Source organism: Epinephelus lanceolatus, chromosome 15, assembly GCF_041903045.1.
Source record: "Epinephelus lanceolatus isolate andai-2023 chromosome 15, ASM4190304v1, whole genome shotgun sequence".
NCBI lineage: Eukaryota > Metazoa > Chordata > Actinopteri > Perciformes > Serranidae > Epinephelus > Epinephelus lanceolatus.
The window spans coordinates 20,017,178-20,033,636 of record NC_135748.1 but is presented as its reverse complement, the minus strand read 5'-3'; the positions used below and the strand labels follow the sequence as shown (position 1 = coordinate 20,033,636).

The 16,459-nt window shown below is 43.1% G+C and overlaps 1 long non-coding RNA gene across 1 annotated transcript in view; it reads right to left on the bottom strand.

Annotated features, from left to right (window-relative positions):
* LOC117267144 (uncharacterized) overlaps positions 1–12,401 on the bottom strand; it is a 28,338-nt gene extending 15,937 nt beyond the window's left edge. Inside the window, exons 1-2 of the long non-coding RNA XR_004502535.2 lie at positions 12,321–12,401; positions 12,090–12,188 (exon numbers count right to left, since the gene is read on the bottom strand). This is a non-coding gene — a long non-coding RNA (uncharacterized LOC117267144). The remainder of the gene's footprint in view (positions 1–12,089; positions 12,189–12,320) is intronic.
* Positions 12,402–16,459: the final 4,058 nt, after the last annotated feature.

Below are 16,459 nucleotides of genomic sequence, written 5' to 3'. Positions count from 1 at the left end.
CCATTGGCCACACCACTTAATGCCCCAGATCCACATGCATTTAAAGACATGGATCGCTGTGTCGTGGCTGGAGTGATCTCATTCTAAGATGGTAAGATGGTTTTTGTTTAAAGCTTACATGATGAGACTGCCCCATCTTCCCCACTATCCTCGACGCCCATCTGACCCCATTTATTCATTCATTTTCCATAAATGCTTATCTTACTGGGGGTCGCAGGGGGCTGGATCCTATCCCAGCTGACACTGGGCGAGAGGCGGGGTACACCATGGACAGGTCTCCAAACTATTGCAGGTTTAACACATAGAGTCAACCATTCACACTCACATTCACACCTACGGCCAATTTAGAGTCACCAAGTAACCTAACCTGCCTGTCTTTGGACTGTGGGAGGAAGCCGGAGTACCCAGAGAAAACCCACACTGACACAGGGAGAACATGCAAACTCTGGTTCGAACCCCCACTCTCAATTCAAACCAGGAACTCTCTTGCTGTGAAGCGACAATGCTAACCACTGCACTACCGTGTCGCCTATGTGACCCCAGAAGCACCAAAATGTATTAACATCACGTCTACTAAAAAAAGTGCTCAGTACAATATCCAATAAAAGGCTGTAACTCACCGAGGATAAGGTGTATTTGTACCGAACTTCACATAGAGCTCCAAAACCCCCCAATACAACGTTTCACATAGACAAAACAAAATCCCCTGGTTGACTAGGGACTTTTCTTTCCCTCTAGGTGTTTTTTTTAAGTCAAATATGGACAAACAAAGGCAATGCATCAGGGTGACTTTACACTGCTCCAGAAAGAAAGGGTAGATTCCCCTGTATCATGTGATGTATAACACTTGATACTGACTGAGAGAATAAGTTCAGAACTGGCAGAAATATAAAACTATGTCCAGGTGTTTCTTGTTGATGTAGGCTTTAGAAAGTTAATGGAAAAAATAGGAGTATTACGAAAGGTGTCCAAATATGTTCTTAATATAATGAAGATTAAGTTAACAATAGTTTTGCCTTTACTCGAGGTTAAGAGCAAGATGTATGACTTGTAACATTTCATCACATGCAGTCAGCACTATTTATTCAATACATGGGACTAAATCTTTAATTAAAAGAGGGCTTGCGTTTTTTTATGTGACTATTTTATAACCACATGAAGACATATAAAGATGTCAACAAAACTTGTTTGTGTAAGTTGAACTTCATGTCTTGGCCAGCAGAGTGCATGTTTCAGACACAAGGGGGCAGTGGCTCTACATGTGACATCAACAAAGGATACATGCCTCTTCTGCTGTCATCCCTCGGGACAGCTCAGCAGCAGTAAATGATGAGGAGCTTTCCTGTCTTCAGCTGACCCTCCACACTTTCAGTCATCAACACTCTGAGTACCCCTTCCATTAGACATTTGTCATTTCCCTCATACACGTACAACACATACCTCACGCACACATGAAAATAAACACAGTTCATTCAAACCTGCTGGTTTCACGTCGGCTGAAGGCTTAATGGAATCAGTCCTTGGAGAGCTGTACTGTGTATGAAATGTGATAACACCTAAATGGAAAACAAGGACTCCCTCTCCTTTCACTATATGGGGAGATGGTGGCATAACTGACAGCTGTATCTGCCCAAGATGTGATAGGAATACACTCTTGCATTGACGGAATAGTTGCTCCCTGACTCATATAGTGTCTGATATTGGACTTTTTTTAATTGCTTCGCTTGACGGCTGTGGACATGCAGGCCCCAAAGCCCTCCACGCTACACCCACATGTTCCTGGCCTGTCTCCTCACACTGTGGTCTGAACACTATCAGGAGCAGGCTGAAAGGCATCTTGAAGTACTTGGAGGCAGGAGTCCAGTTATTTGGTCTTGGCATGCACCTGTGGATTTGCATAATGGTCTCTCTCAAATTTCCCCCAGGAATGCTTGCTAAAGAGGGACCACAAATCAGAAAGTCATCCTCTGGCGCTCACTAAGAGTAATGTACCATGTTGGAACGCTTGTCCATCCCCAGAGAACCTGTGGGAGATCACTCAACAACAATACTGTGCATTTTTGTAAATTCATCTGATGATACTAATTCCCAGGGAAAACATGTTTCTCTGACAAATTTTCCATGTACTATTCCATAAACATCTCCAGACCTGACTGCAGCTCGGTTTTGGGGTTCGGGGGTTGCCAAGTTCCTGGGGGAGCCAATTTATGGGTGGTTCTCCTCAACCAAAGAATTTACTTGATCGAAAATACAGTGCCTCATTTCCCATCTCTGAGTCAGACACCCTGCCTCTGAGGAGATGTCCATCAGTGTCTCTGATCAAAGATAATTGTCCGCAGACAGTGATCTTCACAGGGCAGACAACACAAATGTGGCACGCCTTAAGTATCTTTAGATCTTGACCGCTCTCCCTCTTTCCTGTTAAACAGCCGTGGGGTTGTCTGCTTCCCATTCCAACATGCAGGTCCTCATTACCTGATTGGACGCCACTGATTAACTGCCAACTGGATTGGCTGCAGGTATTCATCATCTGCGATGATGGGGCCGATTTAGAGGCCAATCTTAATCAGGGTTGTTGAAGGACAGGAGAGCATTGCTCCAGCAGCAGGTCTGGACTGAAGTTCTCCCCAGGAAGTTTACCCTTCATTGCGTAGTGTTTTGACTTCATGTTACATGCAAAAGGTCCTTCAGGCCTCGGTCCAAACACTGGCAAACATCAGGTATCTGTGTGTGAGCATCCTCAGGGTACAAAAGAAGAGTTCTCTTGCTCCTTTCATGGAAATGACTCTGACTGTTTTGCATTTTAGGGGAATTTCGGCTTAAGCCATGTCGCATGCAGTTGCCTCTATCAGGGTCTTCAGTGGCTTCCTTAAAAACTGGTGACAGTGTGGTTCTACAGTTGACATTGTTGAGGATTATGGGTAGAAAAAGGCTGCAAGAAATGCTCATCACAGTGATGACAATGGTCTGGCAACTAAGTGCAGCAAAGGAATGTATGGATGGGATGCTGTTGCTGATTAAAGAGAATCTTCCCCCTTCTCTTGATATTTCACAGATTCTCTGTTGCTCCTATCAATCCTCTGTGATTTAAGCGCTGAGCCTTGGCTCTCAACACCCGAGCCGGGATGCTGCGCGTCTACCCTGAGCAACAAGTACAAGCAGCCACACATGGATGAAAAGGCCTCATTAGAATACATTCCTCTATCAGGACCAGGATTGCCAACACATATTTTGTTTTGAAAATGATATAAATGTCTGTGCGTACAGCTGGGGTCAGAGACCTGCAGAAGCTTACCGCCGCGAGCGGTCTTGAAAAACTGCAAACATGGAGATTAAGTGTCCCCATGCTGATGGCTGTCTGCGTTTTATATGATGCTGGAGAGAGGCTATTGATTCATGGGGTTAGTTGTCCTGCTGGGATGCACAGCTGTTTTATATTCGTTGTGTCGAGAAACATTTCAGTGCTTATATTTCCTCTGTAAAGACAGGGCCTCTAATGTAGACTGTCCCACTGTTTGACAAACACCTCTGTGCCACTCTGCCCTTGTTGTCAGTATGGTTGTCACAAGAGCAGGTATGAATAGGCTGCAAAGTGAGATTCATCCCAATGTCTGTAAACGGGGAGTGCAAGTGCAGATTAAATGTTTTCAGCCAAGCAGCACCGCTTTGATCCATACTGTAATATCTCATCAACTATTTCATGAATTCCTACAAAATTACAGACATGGTCCCCAGAAGATGAACCCTTCTGACTTCGGTGATCCTCTGATTTTTCATAATGTGACACTGGTTTTTAGTGAAATGTCTTGACAGATGTCGGAAAGATTGCCCTGACATTTTCTACAGATATTTCGTGTCCCCAGAGGATAATTCCTGAGTACTTGTTGATCTCCTCACCTTTCCTGTGGCACTTCCAGCAGGTCAAGGTTTTCAGTTCTCCTCTGAAATATCTCAACATATTTCTAATGCCAGGTGTGAACTGATGTACTTAGGACTGTCCACTTGTGATCATCAAAGATGCGTGTCAATGCCTAGTCTAAACAGGGCCTAACAGAGTGACTGGCACAACGTTTTGTACAAACATTCAATATCCCCAGAGAATAAAGTTTATTCACTTTGGTGAATGGCGCCACCGTGACATTTTTTGGGTAAAATGTGCCAGCAACTGTTGATAGATTGCCTTGAAATTTGGTACAGACATTAATGACCCTTAACATTTGTTCTAATGCCGTCATCGGGTCAGCATTTAAATTAGTCAGATATTGAGGTTTGTGAGCAAATACCTGCAAACTAGTCCCATTGGTCTCAGATGTACTATCAGAATCATACTCTTAGAACTGTATTTAGCCCGTACGGACATGTGCCTAAACTGGGGATCTGTTTTGCATTTCCACTGCAGACAGTACTCTTAATGAAGGTGGGGCTGTCACCAAATGGTAATAGCTGTGTCACTGCTTCTCTTCGTCAGTGATGTCTGCACCTCCCTGATCACCCACAAAACAGAGTTGTGTAGCATTTTAAGAACAACAAAGAACAGGCTGGAGAGTTTAGAGCAGGGCGTAGTGCTGTCAGAGCACACAGGGACGAAATAGAATGTTCACAGTTAACAAGTGCTTGAAGATCCAATCCTCACTAAAGTGTATGTTATGCTAGACAATAAAAAAAAGTGCACTGAGTAACATGTAAGAAAACATACCATCTTAAACACTGCCGATAGCTGCCAGTAGGGCCTTGAGCAGCACCTTGAATTACATTTGTTTTTCTCAGTCTACAGCTGCTAACTGTTAACTGTTGAGATGAAAAGGCAAGAAAACAATTTTTGATTCTGTAGTTATAGTTGACTAATATATGTGAACTTGACTGTTGGAACACTGGTTACAGTCCATTGTGGTCCAACCAAGAGAGTTGATTCTCTATTGACCAATCGACGGACTGCAGTGTTTCTAGCTTCACCTTTTAGTACTGGATCAGTGTGCTAGGTACCTCAACAGAGGGGTGATGAATAAATGGCACAGTAAGGAGCGCTGCCATCCACATTTCTTGACAATAGAAACGCATAAATAGCTGTTCTAATGTGTAATGAACTGAACTGAACTGAACTGAGCTTTGTAGTCAACACAAGGCTATTTGTTTAGTGCTAATTAGCAAATGTTAGCATGCATACATGCTTAACTAAGATGGTGACCATGGTAAACATTATACTTGCACTGCTGTGCCAAAGTGCAGCCTCACAGAGCTGCTACCCTGACTGTAGACTCTCCGTCTTGTCTGCCTGTCTCCTCATAAACTTCACCATGTCAAATCATCCCTTTAACTGTACATGCATGTAAAATGCTCCATACAGTCTCTGAACCGTGAAAGAGAACAGGGTGGTTTACAGCACATCCATCCAATGTGATGAAAAGCTGCATAGCTATGGCTCAGGGTCACAAGGTGAACACCAAAGTCATTAATCCTGACTCCCGCAGTTACACCAATAGAAAAATAAGCAAGATGTGATGGGACATTTGCCACCATGAGGGTTTGAAATGTGCCAAACTCCTTGTTGGCACTGGGCAGTCATGAGCCTGGCATTGGCTTTCTTTCCGACCACAACTATTGCAAGCTATTAAAGAGCTCCAAGCCACTGGTTTGATCCTGAGCACTGTGAGTCCCCACCAGGCCAGGCTTCGTCTCCAAGCAGATCTTGCTCAACAGAGTGGTCACAATCGGCCATACATCTACATGGACTGAGGCATGTGTTTGTCCAGCCTCATGTAAAAGTTATGGAGATTCAATACGTGTAGCTATAGATTAAAAATGCTTTGTGTTTGTTTTAGAGTTTTTCCATAGGCCTGTTGTTTCTAAGTTAACTTCTTGCTGCACCTGAACCTAAGAAAGTAGCTGGACCTGGATCATCTCACACCTCCACACCACAAGGCCTAAGGCTCAGAATGAACCGCTGTGTTGGTCTGTGGTTTGGGCTCCACCACAACAATGTGGATGTTCTACAGCTTTTAGTCATCTTTTGGCCACAAGTCATCAAAGAGTTTGTCAACTCAGAGGGGGATTCATTCATTCATACTTTCTCCACTTAGAGGATGAGGTTTTAAATGAGTTTCACTGACCACAGCCATGCAACCACAACAATAGTAGCCACATCTGGCCAGCACATTTGCCATCTCCTTTTGTGTACAAATCAGTAATGGCCAGCTTACAGTGTGTTTACAGAGCAGAGCCACACATCACCTCCACCTTCACTGTGCTGTGAAGTCCAATCCGTTGAGAGAAAAACAGTTTGACAGCAGCATCAAAGACAGGATGTTAATAGGATTTTGCATTCGCACACGTTTAGTTTGGCTCAGAGATGCTGGTGTGTGAGAGTCTAAGCTGGCACCACAGGCCGCACTACATACTGTTGAATTTACTCAAGAGGAGCTGCCAGGAACCAGTGAGTTGGAGATGTGGATGAAAGAAGCGAGAGGTGTGCCACACCTGCTGGAAACTGCTGATTGAGGGGAAGCGTGTTCCTGTCTGCTGCATCCATCTCTGCCAAGTCATCCCGAACAGAGATGGTCGGCACAGTAGGGACCACCCCGGTGAGAGACGGGAACAGGGTGAGGCTGTGTTCGGACTGACAGAAAGATTGACTGCATCCTATCAGCCACTGCTTCCAGAACGTGCCCAGCTCTCAGTTTAGATAATGGCAGGCTGCCTCCTAAACCCTTTGAAAAATAGACTGCGTGTTTTCAGCCTGATTTCATCTCAGCTATGTTCTCATGAACAGCAGATTCACATGACTCCTCTGGATAGTCAAAGTTGGATTCATATAATCATGAGGAATAAGCTACACAACACAGTATTCCTCACAAATAATTTATCCTGCAAGTCCCCTCTTCTAAGTTATCAGGTTCCAGGTGCAACACAGCCTGAAGAGGACATGATGTAACTCATCCAGGCTCCCCTCTGCTTTCTGTGTTAGCACTGTGGGTCATGGCAGGAGTCCCTTCCTGTTTAAAGGGTGTCAGCAACCCAACGGGATGATGAGGATACCATCCAGGACACTCTGGGGAGGACATTAAAGGCCAGAGACAAGTGAGGACATGAGAGAGGCCATGGACATGGCAGAAAGTGTTTGCTTTGCTCCGGGTGTGAGCTATGCGAGGATCTGCCTGTATATTTTTCTTTTAATGGAGACCGGTTGAAACAAGGCTCCGTAGAGGAACCCCCCATCAAGGGTCATCACACTGCTACACCAAGAATATCACTGAGGAACATGTATTTTTTAACTGTTCTTTAAGGCATGTGAGTTTAAAGACCTTTTGCTTCTTCTCATTTTCGGAACACATGACTTCACACGTTTGTTTACATGATGAGAAACATGACTCATTCTCTTTGAGTAATTTCAAAGAAAAGTGTGCAGTGGCACCCCAGGAAACTGTTTCATAGTGGGGGCCAGATGGAGCCACTAAATAGCTTGGAGTGGTACACCAAAACCAAAAACCATAACTGAATTTAGGAATTCATTGATGCTCTTGTAGTATGTAGGCTATTTGAAAACAGAGTCAATATGGACAGTCAAGGAATCACATTTCGGATTTTACAGTTAATATTTCTAATTATCTGATATGCATAGATTCATTCAAATACAGTTAACATTTTGAGTTCTACAACAATCCTGTTTTAATGTGTTACATATCTGTACATGTTAGGTGATTCATTGTTCTTTAAATAGGCTGGTTTGTTTACATCTTCCTTAAAAAACCAAGCATACGGCTTTATTTTGAGGGACTACACTGACCTGACTAAGGAACAAAACATTTACTGGGAACAAGGCTTCTAAAGTTTAGGGAAGGCTGGTTGGTACCCATAAAACCCATTTTCATTCCGATATCTTGATGTGAGAGATCAAGGGACCCCTTTGAAAATGGCCATGCCTGTTGTTCCCTTGCCAAAATGTAGCCTAAATGTGAATCATTATTTAGCATGCCTGCCAAAAAGCTATGCCAACGTGGTTCATACCAGTAGATACCTGAGGTTGTCTAGTTTCACAAGAAAAAATCCATCCATCCATCTATTTTCATCCATTTCTCTGGGGCCAGGTCATGGGGGCAGCAGGCCAAGCAAAGCACCCCAAATGTCCCAGCAATGCTTTCCAGCTCCTCCTGGGGGACGCCAAGGCGTTCCCAGGCCAGATGAGATATGTAATCCCTCCAGCATGTTCTGGGTCTGCCCCAGGGCCTCCTACCTGTGGGACGTGCTTGGAACACACCTCCACCGCATCCTGATCAGATGCCCGAACCACCTCAACTGACCCCTTTCGATGCAAATGGAGCAGAGGCTTTACTCCGAGCTCCCTCCAGATGTCCGAGCTCCTTACCCTATGTCCAAGGCTGACCCCAGCCACCCCACAGAGCAAACTAATTTCGTCTGCTTGTATCCACGATCTCATTCTTTCGGTCACTACCCAGAGCTTATGACCATAGGTGAAGGTTGTAATGTTGATGGACCAGTAAATCGAAAGCTTCGCCTTACGTCTCAGCTCCCTCCTTACCACGAGGGTCCAGCGCAGCACCCGCATCACTGCAGAAGCCGCACCAAACCATCGATCCATCTCACACTCCATTCTACGCTCACATGTGAACGAGACCCTGAGATACTTGAAGGCCCTCGCTTGAGGCAGTAACTTTCTCCCAACCCAGATGGGGCAGTCTACCAGTTTCCAGCAGAGAATCGTGGCCTCAGATTTGAATTGAGATGCCATTACTTTTAAAACTGAGTACACCACAGCCTCTTTAAGACAGTTATATTGGCCTCCAATTGTTTACACCAGTGGAGGGGGCAGCGGGGGGGGGCAGCGATTGCACCAGGGGGATCAGGGCTCCCCTTAGAGGTGCCACTGAAAGAGTGTTGTGTTTTATAAGCATGAGAAGATACTGGAGGTCTATGTGAGCAGTTAATCAAAGATAAGAGTCATGTGGCACTAACAAAATAAAGAATGCATTTATGCTTTACAGTTTTCAGCAGACACATCAAAGTAAAGTAGAACTGAATGCAACAGATTGAGATCCAAAAGGGAAAAGGCTTGAAATGCCTGCATGAGGTCAGTCAAAGAAAATCCATGTTTATGCTCTGGGCTTATAGACAGAGAAAAGACATGCTGACATGACTCTGATTTATTTGCTTCATTTGGACAAATCTGGAGAACAGGGAGGAAGTGTAGGAACACACACAGCAATCCTTGATATCCATTGTATCCTCTGCCATTACACTGTCATCCTAATCAATCCGATTGGCTGTTAAGATGTTGCATCCCCCCTACCCCGCTCTTTGTTTCTTTCCCAGCATTACTCCTGCCAACATGTTTAACGCATCTGATGGAATCCCCCAACTTTTTGAAGCTGTCCATTCCAGACCGCCGTCATCATTTCAAAGGCTGTATTCCTTTGCATAACGGGCCAACTGCTCCACAAGGACGTACACATGATTTCGTCAGATACCCAGCATTGTCCATGGACTGTGGTTCAGATAGTTTCCATCCACTGAATTAATATGTGATCTTGTTGCAGTCATTAGAGAATGCAACAGCGAGATTTTTGTGGCAAAGTAAACATTACATCAGCAAAGAATTTGCCCAGAAAGACCTCTCCAAGGAGGTTTTGCATGGAAATAAACTTCTAAGTAAATACAGTGTGTAACACTTAAGTTTCCAGTCAAAATTCACAGACACCCTGTATTTATTACCACATAAATATAAAAACCTTCCATTTTCTGTCGTTTGCTAACTACAAAATTGACATATTAAAGGATGTTATGCAACCAAAGGAGTTCCTGGGTGTTTGCGACAAGGAGATTGAGCTATTTTCTGTTTAGATTCGTGATTAACAGCCCCCAGGTTGCCTCCAGATGTGGCTTGGCCGCAGACACACACTGACTAAAATTTTGATCAATTCACCAATAAAAGAGTGACCCTACACGACACTATCCATCATCATAAGGGATGACGCAGTGATCTAATAAGAAGATCTGACTCCTCGCTGCAAACATGGAATCATTCTTTATGTTAAATGGTGGACAGATGGCTGGGCCTGCTGCAAGCAATCACAGCCAGTGATTACCAAACTTCTCATCACACAGTATCAACTGGTGAGATGAAAACAATAAGGTGGTGTGAAACAGTAGTAGGACTGACAGGAATTCGACCATCACAGCCTCTAATATTAGCCAGGCCTTTTTGTGGATAATATCGTCGACTGCATCTGTCTTTGTTGTTTTGTTAGAGCGCCACGGAATCTGTTTATTTTCAGAGGAAGGCTTAAAATATTCTGGATCAATCTACAAACAACAAACAGAGACTGTGTTGTTTATGAGTATCAACCCTTCCATTCCATTCTCCATTTGCCCATAATGAAATCCCCTCAAGCCTTAGACAATTTCCAAACACAAAACCTGGTGCAGAACAAAATGTGCAAGATTTTAAGCCAGAATTTGCTCTGAAATCTATCTAAACATCCCACGCAGGATGGACTTATATTAAGGTCTGTCATGCAAGTCTTAATATACAAGCCCTGTGATTGATTCCTCTAGGTTATATTATCTCGGGGCCAACACAGTAAAGTAGAAACAGTTGAAGGACAATCTTATGACGTTATCGTTTTGTTAGCAGCTCTTGCTAATTATCACGTCTGTCATCGTGTATTTTTTTCCACCTAGCTGTCATACCGTTTTTATTCATTTAGTCATTTACCTCTTCCTTAGATAAACACTGGTCTGAACCGTGCCAAGACTGTCCATGAAGAATGGAGGCTGGGTACTCATTTTGCATCGGTGAGCACTTTGAGATTACAGAAACAACAATGGATCAGTTATCATACTCAGTTCACTCCATAATGACAGAGTGATAAAGTACAACCTTGATGTGCTCTTGTGTTTTCATGTTTCATTACATCATATATTACTGGTGTCATGCATCTTAACATTTGTCACAGAGGATAAACCAAAGCTCCCACTGTGGAAACACAGTTCTTATCTTTGGATTGTATAATTCAAATAAAAGACTTCGGTTTGATAGATATGATCCAGTCGCAGTTGGGTTTGAACGTATGAGAAACAGTGGTGGAATATAACAAAGTACATTTGCTCAAGTACCATACTCAAAGCCAAGGTAGGCAAGTTATTTTAGAGGCATTTTTTTGTTATATTTGTTAAAATTCTCTGTATGTCCCAAAGCGAGCAATAAATGAAATGGTCCTGGAACAAAAAGAAAAAGAAATCAGGTATCTGTGACTGTCCAACAAGTTCTCATCCCTACTCGTTAAATAATGGAGCTTTGTCGGTGGACCTTCACGTCAAATATGATGCGTCAGGCACCCTTTTGTGTCAGTTTTAGACATTCAGAGACAGTGTTTCAATTTACGCCTCTTACATGCTTTGTGTCCTCTCAAAATATTTTCATGGAAATGTACAATTTCTCCTTGCTGAATGCATGCAGTCTTTTTCAAAATGAACTTAGAATGTAGGTAAAACACTTAATTCCTAGGTTTACATCCTTAGGTTTACGCAACTAAAGCATGTGGTTAGGTTCATTTGGTTTCATTTGGCTTGAATGAAATTTATTTTATTTTATTGATAAGGGCAATGCACATTAATCAACATTGTGCCAAATGTGCCCGTGTTAGCCAGGTGGTTAATTTCCAACTTCAGTCCTTTGGCAAGATGTTTTGAAACCAATAAAAGGATCAAATTCACATTATTAAGTTAGAATACAATCCATGCAAAGCAACAGCAGAGCATCAGTACAATACAATAACGCAACAACAACAAACAGCATGTAAGCACAAACAGACATGCAAGCAACAAGAAGCACCTTCACACAGGTTATGCAGACATGCAGAGCAGCAATAGTCGGTGATCATAGATAAAATCCACTAGTCATTATATAGATAATAAATAAATGTTAAAAGATGCAGTTACAGGTTAGCAATATTGTGCACTAAAACACAAGCCATGCAACACATGCTGTTAATAAAATTGATATTTCAGACATACCCATGCAGAGTTGGCTGCCTGGCAACAGGCAAAAGACGTAAAGCAACGACTCAATAGCTTACCTGTTTGTCAGAGAGAGGCCAATCCAATTTGCTGTTGTACAAATGTAGATGCTCGTGCACGTCAAGTTGCTATTCCAGTACTGGCAACAACTGCCCACACTGCAAAGCAACCCAAAAAAAGGAGGATGGACTAATCAGAAAGAGAGCCTGACAATAAATGAAATAATGTTAATATTGGCAAAGTGTTTCAGAGATGAAGAAAAATGTTGCTTATAGTTTAGTTCTGCTTACCAGAGCCAAACAGGTTAGACCTGGTGCTAGAAGGTTTGCAGCCACCAAGCAAATGTCCGTCTCCCGAGCTGCTGCCGTGCCCTCTCCCCCCAGGGAAGCAGTCCAAAGTGGTGCTGAGCGAGTAGAAGGGACAGTTGGGTGGCTAATGTTAGCTTGCTAATTCTTGTCTCACTTATGGTCTGATAAACAGAGACAGAGCAAGGAGGCCGAATAATGTGCTGTGTACAACTCTGCAATGAAACAAGACAGAATAAATCAATGTATAGGAAACACTGGGTTACTGTAAAAAAATGTGAGCATATGCCTGTGGTTGTCCAGTGGGACGAGCTTAGGACAGAGAGCGGAGAGCTGCAGGAGGAAGTTGTTTCTTCAAATTCTCTTCCAGATTTCTGCCTATCCTAGCTTTGAGTAGAATATAAAGATAATTATATGTAATCGGAGTACTTTCATTCTATGGTACTCATACTTAAAATATTGTGCTATTTACTAAATTTGCTGACAGCTTTAGTTGCTTCTCACTTTGCAGATTAAAGGAATAGTTCAAGGTTTTAGGAGATATGCTCATTAGTTTACTTGCTGAGAGTTAGATGAGAAGATTGATGCTTCTCTCATATCTGTCTGTTAAAATGAATAGCTATGGCCAGCTAGCCAAGAATAAGTCTAGCACATAACACCCTTACCCTTTGGGCAAATGACACCTTTCCACTCTTAGATGCCCTTGGGAAAGGCATTAGCCCTAACCCAGATTATAGTTGCAGTGAGCTCATATGAATGTGCACAGCTGCGTGCATATAAAGGGCATGCTGCACATGTTCAACTTTCACTGGATAAATAAAGGTTGAAATATAATACTAAATAGCTTGACCCATCAGTATCAATTCAGTCGCATCTATTCAACACCAATTCCACAGTGCATTTCACTTCACTCCCTGACCTGATGGTAAATGATGTGCAGTGGGTGACTGTTGGGTCATGTACGTGGATGCGTTGCTCATGATGCCATGTGAAATCACGAGGATCAGCAGGATAAGTAAACTCACCTCTTCTGGCACTTGAGGCTGTTTAGCAGCATGTCTGTCTGCGGGCTTATTAAAACTTGGCTCCCTAATGAACATTCGCCCTTGAAGCCTGCTGAGTGCTTAGTGCTGCTCAGGAGACGGGGCTCTGGACACACGGGGCCTCTCTTCCTGCTCCCTACGGAGCGCCTGAGTATAAAACTCAGCTGTACCGGCAGGCTGGGGTAGAGTCATATAAACACTTTTACATTACAGTGAACTGGAATGTTAACAAAAGACAGTCGGCAGAATAAGTTCTTCTTCCTCTGTGTTTTATTTTTTGCGGAAATTGGTTTTGCCAGCTGATGGGGAGAGCTGTTTTTCTGGCTCCGCGACTGTTTTTTGTTTATACTTCAGTCGTTGTCATCTTGTCATCTTTGCCTTGGGTGATTCAAACCCCACTGCTGCGGCATGGGAGAGTGGGAGGAAAAGGCAGTTCCACATGGGCCAAATGAGTCCCCGCAACCATGCCATGACTTCACACTCCATTGTGAATATGCCAATTAATGTGTCTGTGTGTGTGTGTGTACATGTGTGTATGAACACTGGACAAAATTGAGTCTGGTGTAGGCTTGTAGACAGTATTGCACAATAACACATCCAGCCCAACAACTCCCTCAGGGTTGTGATTTACGAGCTGGGCAGTGACGGTAGACATTCAGGAACTAAGGCCTACTTAACAGACATGGAAATCCCTTTCTGAATAATCTCTCTATCTATCTACCTATCTATCTATCTATCTTACTCTTTACTTTACTTATTTACAAGACTCAAGTAACAAATCTGATGACTTTAGACTCCAACTGGCAAAATCCAAAAAGACTTGCAACTCGACTTGGACTTTAACACCAATTACTCATGACGAAAAGTCAACTGAGGTATGCAAAATGGGCAGGTCAAAAATTACAGGAGATACATCAACGTCCAACTTTGTATGGCAGTTGAAGCTGCACAAAAAAAAAAAGAAACGGTAAGTCGAGGGTAATATTAACATAGTTAGCAAGATAATGCTTAGCTAATGACTTGTTTAGGACTCGAAACTTAACTTGGGACTTTACTCAGGACTTGAGTGCAAAGATTTGGAGACTTGTGACTTGCAAAACAATGACTTCATCCCACCTCTGCTATCTATCTATCTATCTATCTATCTATCTATCTATCTATCTATCTCTCTATCTATCTATCTATCTATCTATCTGTCTGTCTGTCTGTCAGTTTCATTGCACTTCTGTGGTGTTGGCTGAGACGAGTTTGACACAAAATGTTAAAAAAAAGAGCAGTTCAAAGAGATTCCACAAAAGTGCCATGATGAATGGGGCACTTTTCCCTAAACATCTGTCGGAGGCCTTGGTATCCGTCTGCCTGGGGGGCTCTTGCAGACAGGTCAGCGCAGTCAGAGAGGCTTCCTCCCTGAGCCTCTTACGTCTATTCTTCCCCTCAGTCCTGTCCCATGGATCCCATGGTCATAACAGAGTTTCATTGATGGCCGTCGTACCGGCTGGACTGAAGTTTAGTCTTTGTTATATGCTGCTGTTGATGTTACCCTATTGACCCTTGCGCTGGAGGGATCCCCACCCAACACTGGTGACTGATAATTAGCGAAAGCCTGTGGCAGAAAACACTTTGAAGTCATCTCGGCTAATTGTTGTGTCATCCCCTTTTTCCTTGAAGATTGCTTGCGGTCAACAGAACGTAGGTTACGGCAGGCCAATGGTTTGTTCTGACTAAATGGACTATGGGGAAAAGGTTTAATGGATTGAAAAATAACAAATTTATCATGCTTAATAGGAAGCTATTCAGGTCAAATTGACCTCATGCGGGGGGTTAAATCGCATCATAACTTTCTGGCGCTCGACCTTCACTGTTAATTGGGGGCAGTGAAGAAGATTTTTCATTCACCTAACTGTTGCTGAAGAGAGCACATGATTCTCTGCTCACAGCTAACCAAGCATGAGGCCCATCCAGCAGCACCAGCAGCCATCAGATGTGAACATTACATGAAGCTGAATGCTACGTAAGGCAAGAGTGCTTGAAAACACTGCTAGCAATTAGTTTGGCCCAAACTACAATACCATTCCAAATTGATGTGTTGTCGTGTTGGAGGCTGGAAGGCGCGTGTCAGCAGTGACTCAACCAGCAAATGGGGTTTATGCATCATCTGTTCCCAGCAGCAAAGGTAAACAGACCTTAACCTGTATTACTCAACAGGCTGCAGTCTAATATCAAAACAACCGACAATTTTGGTAAGTCTTTCCTGTATCCTGCGTGCGGTTGGACTGTTGAGTGGGCGACTTAGGGGCAAAATAAAAGAAAAAAAAGTGTTTTAGCGTCAGGCAATCAGGACCTGTTTGTTCTAGAGGCCTTTATACAATTTTGTGGGTCTAGTAAACAAACAAGAAGATTCAAAACTTCCACTTTCATGAAACTTCCAGGACTGATTTATAGCAGACAGTGCTGCAAAGTCACTAAGATTTCAATGCAAATATTTGGGGCGTTTTACTTTCAACATGATCAACAATACAGCCTGAGTTCTTGATACCTACTTGGATGAAAATGTGTTGGAAAAGGGGTGACCCTCTAGAGGCAATTAAGGAGTAAAGTGAGTAGAATATAAAGCGTACAGTGTTAGTGTGAACAGTATTTTACAGTTCCTGGTTCAAAATTAAAAGCACTTTTATAAGAGCTACATGACACTCATTAAATTTAGATAAAAAGAGGAAACAGTCTTTTTATTATTTAGAGTCTTTTAACTTACAAAAAATTTGGAATTTGTTTAATATGACCGGAGAGGCTTAAGTAAATCCTCTTGCGCTTTACTGCACCGGTTGCATGTCTGTAAATTGCACACACCGGATTTTGATGGTTATCTACCGGAAAGTCATTGGCAGTTTGGTGCCAGACAGTTGGCATGAACTCAGAGGTGCCTGTCTCACCTTTGGCCCAATTTCTAAAATATCCCATCTAATAATGCCTCTGCATTATTCATATTGTCTGTTATGAAACTGTGTTGAATAGAGCCATCAGTTAGTACTTTTGGGAGATAAGTGTGGAGCCGTTTTTCTCCTGTGGTGGGTGTGGGGGGGG